Source organism: Erinaceus europaeus, chromosome 3 (assembly GCF_950295315.1).
Source record: "Erinaceus europaeus chromosome 3, mEriEur2.1, whole genome shotgun sequence".
Classification (NCBI taxonomy): Eukaryota; Metazoa; Chordata; class Mammalia; order Eulipotyphla; family Erinaceidae; genus Erinaceus; species Erinaceus europaeus.
In genome coordinates, this window is record NC_080164.1 from 32,983,189 (window position 1) to 32,990,237 (window position 7,049).

A 7,049-nucleotide genomic window follows, 5' to 3' on the forward strand; every position below is an offset into this window, starting at 1 on the left:
ATTTCTAGCCTTGAACACAAGAGAGACATAAAAAGGGAGGCCAGAACCAATTGGAGTCTTTGGATTGAACTTGTGACCAGAGATAAAAACAAAAACCAAAAAAAGAAAACTATACTCCTGAAATCTTCTAATTTTGTAAACCAGTGTTAAATTACTAACACACACACACACACACACACACACACACACTTTAAAACTGTACTGAGCTAGCTAGAGGGTTCTGAAACTCAATTCCATCAGGACCTAGAGAGAGAAGAGGGAAAAAAAGGAAAGACATTTGGAAGTAGTAATAGGTGTAGCTGAGACTTAAAAGTGAAGAGAAAGCAGGACCATAGCAAAAAATGGAGAGAAATATAGATAGAGAGATAGAGAGATAGTTATAGAAATAATAGTCAACTCCTATCTGTGACCTTGGGAGAATCACTGCAGTTTCCAATGGAAAGAATGGGGATACAGAACTCTGGTGATGGGAATGGTATGGACTTGTACTCCTATTATTTTATAATTTTGTAAGTCACTAATAAAATAAAATAAAATTAAAAACTGGGCTGAGCAAAGAGAGGATGTAACTGTGGGAGCAAAGTCTCACATGCCTTGTTAGTCTGCCCACCCTTGTTTCATTCCCAGAATCTTGGTCTTGTCTGGCTAATATGCCTTGTGTCCTGCCCCTCTGGACATATTTCTGGGCTTCAGTTCTTTCCAGATTCACTTCTAGGACTATCCAGAGCTCACAGTTCCAGCTCAAACCTAATCCTGTGTCTGTGATTTATTTAACATTCTAGAGCTCACTGTTCTTGCCCTTTATTACACTCAACACAATATGTGCATTTGTGTGTTTATTATTCATGTCTGTCTTTGCTAGTAAATGGTCAGCTTCCTGAGAGGAAGAGCTGTGCCAATTCATTTCCCCACTGAAAATATCTCAGCATCTTGTATGAGGAATGTTGAATGAAAGAAAGAATAAAAACAAATACCCCCCAAAAAAAGAATAAAAACAAATAAAATCATATACAACATTTTATTTGGAAAAGGAGTTTTAGGGGACCGAGCAGTAGCAGTGGGTTAAGAACACACGTCGTGAAGCGCAAGGACCAGAGTAAGAATCCCGGTTGGAGCCTCCAGCTCCCCACCTGCAGGGGAGTCACTTCACAAGCAGTGAAGCAGGTCTGCAGGTGTCTATCTTTTTCTCCTTCTCTCTGTCTTCCCCTCCTCTCTCCATTTCTCTCTGTCCTATCCAACAACAACAACAGCAATGGCAACAATAACAACAAGGGCAACAAAATGGAGGAAATAGCCTTCAGAAGCAGTGGATTCATAGAGCAGGCACCAAACCCCAGAGATAACCCTGGAGGCAGAAAAAGAAAAGAAGAGAAAAGAAAAGGAGTTTTAGGCCCTTTCATATCTATTATGTGCCTTGATTTTCAAAAAATTGACATCCGGGTTATCTCTAGGGCTTGGTGCCTGCACAATGAATCTACCGCTGCTGGTGACCATCTCTCTCTTTTTCTTTTTCTTTTTTTCCTTTCTTTTTATTTGATAGAACAGAGAGAAATTGAGAGGGGAGAAAGAAATAAAGAGACATCTGCAGTACTGGTGTTTGCATGTAGGTATTTGAACTCAGGTCCTTAAGCATGGTAACATGTGCGCTCAGCTGAGTGTACCACTGCCCAGCCTCTATTTGCCTTTGTTTTTAAACAACCCCTGAAGAGTTAGAGTCATTGTATGGATGAGAGGAGAGAGTGTTAATGAATCCACTTGCCTGAGAACACAAGACAAGGCTGGGCAGGACTTGTTGGAACCCAGAGCTTGGCACCGGGCATTCCAACTCATACTCTTATTCAAAAGTCTCGAAGCAGGGGGTGGGGGGCAGTCGGTAGTACAGCAGGTTAAGCTCACATGGCACAAAGTGCAAGGACCGGTGTTAGGATCCCGGTTTGAGCCCCCAGCTTCCCACCTGAAGGAGGGTCACTTCACTGGCAGTGAAGCAAGTCTGTAGGTGTCTATCTTTCTCTCGCCCACTCTGTCATCCCCTCCTCTCTCGATTTCTCTCTATCCTATTCAACAACAACAACAGTAATGACAACAATAGTAATAACAACACCAACAAAGGTAACAAAATGGGAAAAATGGCCTCCAGGAGCAGTGGATTTGAAATGCAGGCACTGAGGCCCTGGAAGCAAAAAAAAGAAAAAAAAAAGAAAAAAAAGTCTTGAAGATGGACACACACACACACACACACACACCGAATGGATAGAAAAGGGCCTGTGCTTGAGTGTAGGATAAAGTATATAAATAGTAGCCCCATGACACTTCCTCCAAATACTACCCCCCAACACACATACACACACTCCAAGCCCTGGGGAAGTTGCCTGTGAAGCAGGACACGTTGCATTCTTGACATTTCGGTGTCCACCAACCATGGTGACCACAGTCCGGAACGATAGCTTGGTGCTGCCAGGCAGCTCAAATCTGGTTGCAGGAAGTGCTTGAGGGCTGAAGAAGAGTCACAACATCTCCAGGAGTCTCCCTGGAGGTTTCTGAACTCCCTTTTCACCCCTATAACTGCAGCACCCTCCACTGTGCAGGGCTTTCCCCTCCAGTTCACTGGGTACCTTGAGGGCCAAAGAGTTGTTTTTCATATTTGTATCTCAAAACAGATGCATCAGAGGAATTTCATGAAGGACTTCTCTTTTTCAGGACAAGCAAATTAGGTCCTCTTACTGGACCTAATGCCATCCTAATGAAAACAGTAGACCTACGAGCTTTTCCCAAAACAGAGAACCCAAACCTCATCTGCAATATTCCAGCCTTTAGGTTCATGATTAGTCAACAATTTGTTCTGCCTTATATTTTAACTCTTTTTCAGCCACCAGGTTCCAAACACTATCACGATGCCAACCTGACTCCCCTGGGTAGACGACTTCACCAATATCTCCTGGAACCCTGCTTCCCCAGAGCTCTGCCCCACTAGGGAAAGAGAGAGGCAAGCTGGGAGTATGGATCGACCTGTCAACACCCATGTTCAGCTGGGAAGCAATTACAGAAGCCAGACCTTCCACCTTCTACACCCCATAATGATCGGGGTCCATACTCCCAGAGGGGTAAAGAATAGGAAAGCTATCAAGGGAGGGCATGGGCTACAGAGTTCTGGTGGTGGGAATTGTGTGGAGTTGTACCCCTCTTATCCTATGGTCTTGTCAGTGTTTCCATTTTACAAATAAAATTATATATATAAAAAGACAGTGTGCTATGGTGTTCACCTCTGATATTTTCTAGACTGCTGACTTCCTCAGACCCCATTTCTGCTCAAGATCTGTCCCCTCTAGTTTGGTGGTTCCCTACTGGCTTCCTGTCTTGACCACTCCCTCCTTTGACTTTGCCCACACCCTCCTACTCAGACCTGAAGTATTTCATCAGGGAACTAGTCAGGGCCTCTACCCAGAGACAGGGACTCCTTCTAGGCAGCAGTCAAGGGACCTTGATATGCACCTTCCTTTACTGTTTGCTGTTCTGGCACTTTCTGTACAGGCTAGAGCCATCTCAGCACTTCAACCCACCTGGGACTGAGTCCTGGATCTTTTGCAAGCTTCTAGCTTCAGCTGAAGGGCTCGTGGTGTTTCATGGCACCTCTGATAACATCAGAGAGCTCCTTGTTGACCGAGCAGAAACTGTGAGAAGCTAGCTGCTGGAGAGTGACCTTGCCATCTAGCTGGGTTGTTCTTTTTCCTGAGCTGTGATCTTAACTGCAGTGGCAGCAGGACCCAGAGGTGAGCCAGGCCCCCTTGAGGAGGCCACTGAGCAGAACTTTGTGGGAAGGAAGGAGAGCAGCTGTGAAGAGACACCTCAGTGAAGGAGACTACCAAGACTGGGTGTGTGTTTTCCTTTGTCTCCACTGTTTCCTCTTACTGGACCCATTTATTCTTGTGTCAGGAGGGAATGGACTGTGTCTTTCAGATCTCCCTTTCCATTTTGTTTGCTTGTTTGAATATATCTTAGGCTGCTCCTACAACTCTGGATTCCCAGTTCATCTTGTGTCTCCACACCTCCTGCCCCTTGCCATGCCCCTCCCCTCAGCATCAGTGAATCCCTCACCCCATGACTCCAGGGCTCTGTTGTGGGAGTCACCGGCCAATATCCTACAGAGTCACTTGTTTTGAAAGAGTGGGCAATACTTCACCCAAAGTGTGAGGCTCCTGGCAGGCATAAAGTGGGGTTTGCTGGCTCTCCAGTGCACTCTATTTTGGCCTATTTACAAGGTGAGTCCTGAGCCCAGGAACTTGTCCACAGGGTGGGGGCAGCAAAGGACTGTTGCACTTCCCAGGATCCCTTGTGGTGTGGGCTTTGTGGGGAGTCTGTTTATTATTTTGCTTCCTGACCATCCTGCCAAGGGCCCTTCAGCTTCCAGACCAGCCAGGCAGGTTCAGCTGAGGATTCTGACCACTGCTGCCTTCATTTCCAGAATATCAAGTAGGCCAGGGCTGTCTCGGTCAGCTCTTCCTGCTCCCCCAGCTTTACTGGGTGAGGGGCATGAGGACTGGGTAACTCCATTCTCCTGGATCCAACCATATCCAGACCATTTTCTGGTTGTGTTGGGGCCATAAAAGTAGATTTGGGGGTGTGTCCACTTGCTTGGTTTCAGCCAGTAGAACTGAAATCTGTATACATGATAAGAAAAAATAGCAAATCAAATCACACACACACACACACCACACACACATACATACACACACACACACACACACACACAAAATGTAAAGGAGAAATTTTGACAACCTTATGTCAATAAGGAACTTTCAATGAGTGTACTAATTTCATTCTAAAGGGAGCAAGACATCTGATCAGGCAGGCACACTTACATGTCCACCTGTTTCCAATAATGGTAAGTGCCCTTGGCAGAGCTTCATATACAGCCCCCCCCACCCAGCCCCTGCCCCACCACACACCTAATCACTGTGAGCAATGCCATTCATCCAAACCCTTTTGCTTGAGCTTAACTGCCAAGAAAAGTAAATGTTTGTATTAGAGGAGGACTCTGAGACTCCACGTGCAGTGTGGGCAGCGTTTTCACTTCTTGGTGCTGCGGCGGCTTGACCTGCGACCATGGCGGCGAGTGAGGAGCTACAGAAGGATCTAGAGGAGGTGAAGATACTGCTTGAAAAGACCATTAGAAAAAGAGTATGTGATGCCCTTACAGCAGAGAAATCCAAGGCTGAAGCAGAAATTAAAAATAAGATGCAACAGAAACCACAGAAGAAAGATCATCTTTACAGTGACAAGCCAGCTGCTGTGGTGGCTCCCATTACAACAGGATACACTGTGAAGATCAGCAACTACAGATGGGATCAGTCAGACAAGTTTGTGAAAATCTACATTCCCTTAATTGGGGTTCATCAAGTACCCCATGAGAATGTGCAGGTGCATTTTACAGAGAGGTCATTTGATCTTTTGGTGAAAAGTCTTAATGGGAAGAATTATTCCATGATTGTGAACAATCTCCTGAAGCCCATCTCTGTGGAAGGTAGTTCAAAAAAAAGTGAAGACTGACACAGTTCTGATCTTATGTAAAAAGAAGGTAGAAAATACTCGGTGGGACTACCTGACTCCAGCGGAAAAAGAATGCAAAGAGAAAGAAAAGCCCTCCTATGGCACAGAGACAGATCCTAGCGAAGGGCTGATGAATGTGCGGAAGAAAATCTATGAAGATGGAGATGATGATATGAAGCAGACCATTAATAAAGCCTGGGTGGAATCAAGAGAGAAGCAAGCCAGAGGGGACACAGAATTTTAAGATTTTTAAAGTCATTTTGAGGAACTGAAATACTGGTATTTCCAGTAAGGAAATGTTGGTGAGCTATACTAACAACTCTTCAGAGAGTCCTGAGGAAAGGTAACTTAGAACTGGAGGACTCGTTTATGCAAACTAGGCCTGTTAAACACTGCAAAGTGGTTTCCTTCAAGGATAATATTGCATTCTCATGTGAAAGTGCCACATTGTGTTTTTGTTCAGCTAAGAGGTAGAAAATACATTTTTTGCTTACCTTTAAGTTCCTGACATTGACTCCCACCCATGTAAGAAAAAGTAAAAAATAAAAATCTGAACTTTTGCATAAAAAAAAGAGGAGGACTCCAACCCCCAAAGCAAGCATATTTCCATGAAGTTCCTTTCTTCTTCTTTTTAAAAATATATTTTGTTGGGGGTAGATAGCATAATGGTTATGCAGATAGACTCTCATGCCTGAGCCTCCAAAGTCCTAGGTTCCATCCCCTGCACTACCATAAGCCAGAGCTGAGCAGTGCTCTGGTAATAAAAAATAAAAAAAGGAAAAAGGGAAAAATGAATATGTATGTAGAGCGATATATTAATAAATATTTGTTTTAAAAATAAATAAATAAATTTTATGTATTTTTAATAGAGACAGTAATTGAGAGGGAATAGGGGATAGAGAGGGAGGAAAGGAGAGAAAGAGAGAGAGAGAGCTAGAGAGCGAGCTGCAGCACTGCTTCACTGCCCATGAAAACTTCCTCCCTGTAGGTGGAAACTGGAGGCTTGAACTCAGATCCATGTGCACTGTAATGCATACACTCTACTAGGTGTGCCACCCCCCAACTCCCAAGATTTCTTTCTTACTATAATTTATGTGAAGTCAGCATCCCACTGATTTAGTCATGTTTGTTATTACATGAAAATAATATTTTCAGTCACTCATCACTTAATTTGCTTAATATGTTTCACCCTTAAATCTATGCATAAAATGGGTACATTAGGAAGAGAGACCTTATCCACTTTCTGACCTGATTCCACAAAGCTGTGGGGAGTACAACACCCCTGTTTGAGAGGCTAGGAAAGAGCCTAGTATCATCTTCTCTAGAAGGCTCAGGGTTCATTGGTTCTCATCTACTCCTCCAGGCATTACTAAGCATGCCTACTTCCTGTTAGGGCTTTATCACAACTGTGACTCAGCTTTGCCTCTTCCCTAGGAGCGGCGGCTGCCAATCATTTGATTCCCCATTCAAAGCCAAAGGCTCAGAGCTCATTTTATTAATTTTCC

General features: G+C 44.2%; 1 pseudogene; it reads left to right on the forward strand.

Moving 5' to 3' along the window:
* The first annotated feature begins 5,073 nt into the window (after positions 1–5,073).
* On the forward strand, positions 5,074–6,056 carry LOC103112766 (calcyclin-binding protein-like; annotated as a pseudogene).
* The last annotated feature ends 993 nt before the right edge of the window (positions 6,057–7,049 follow it).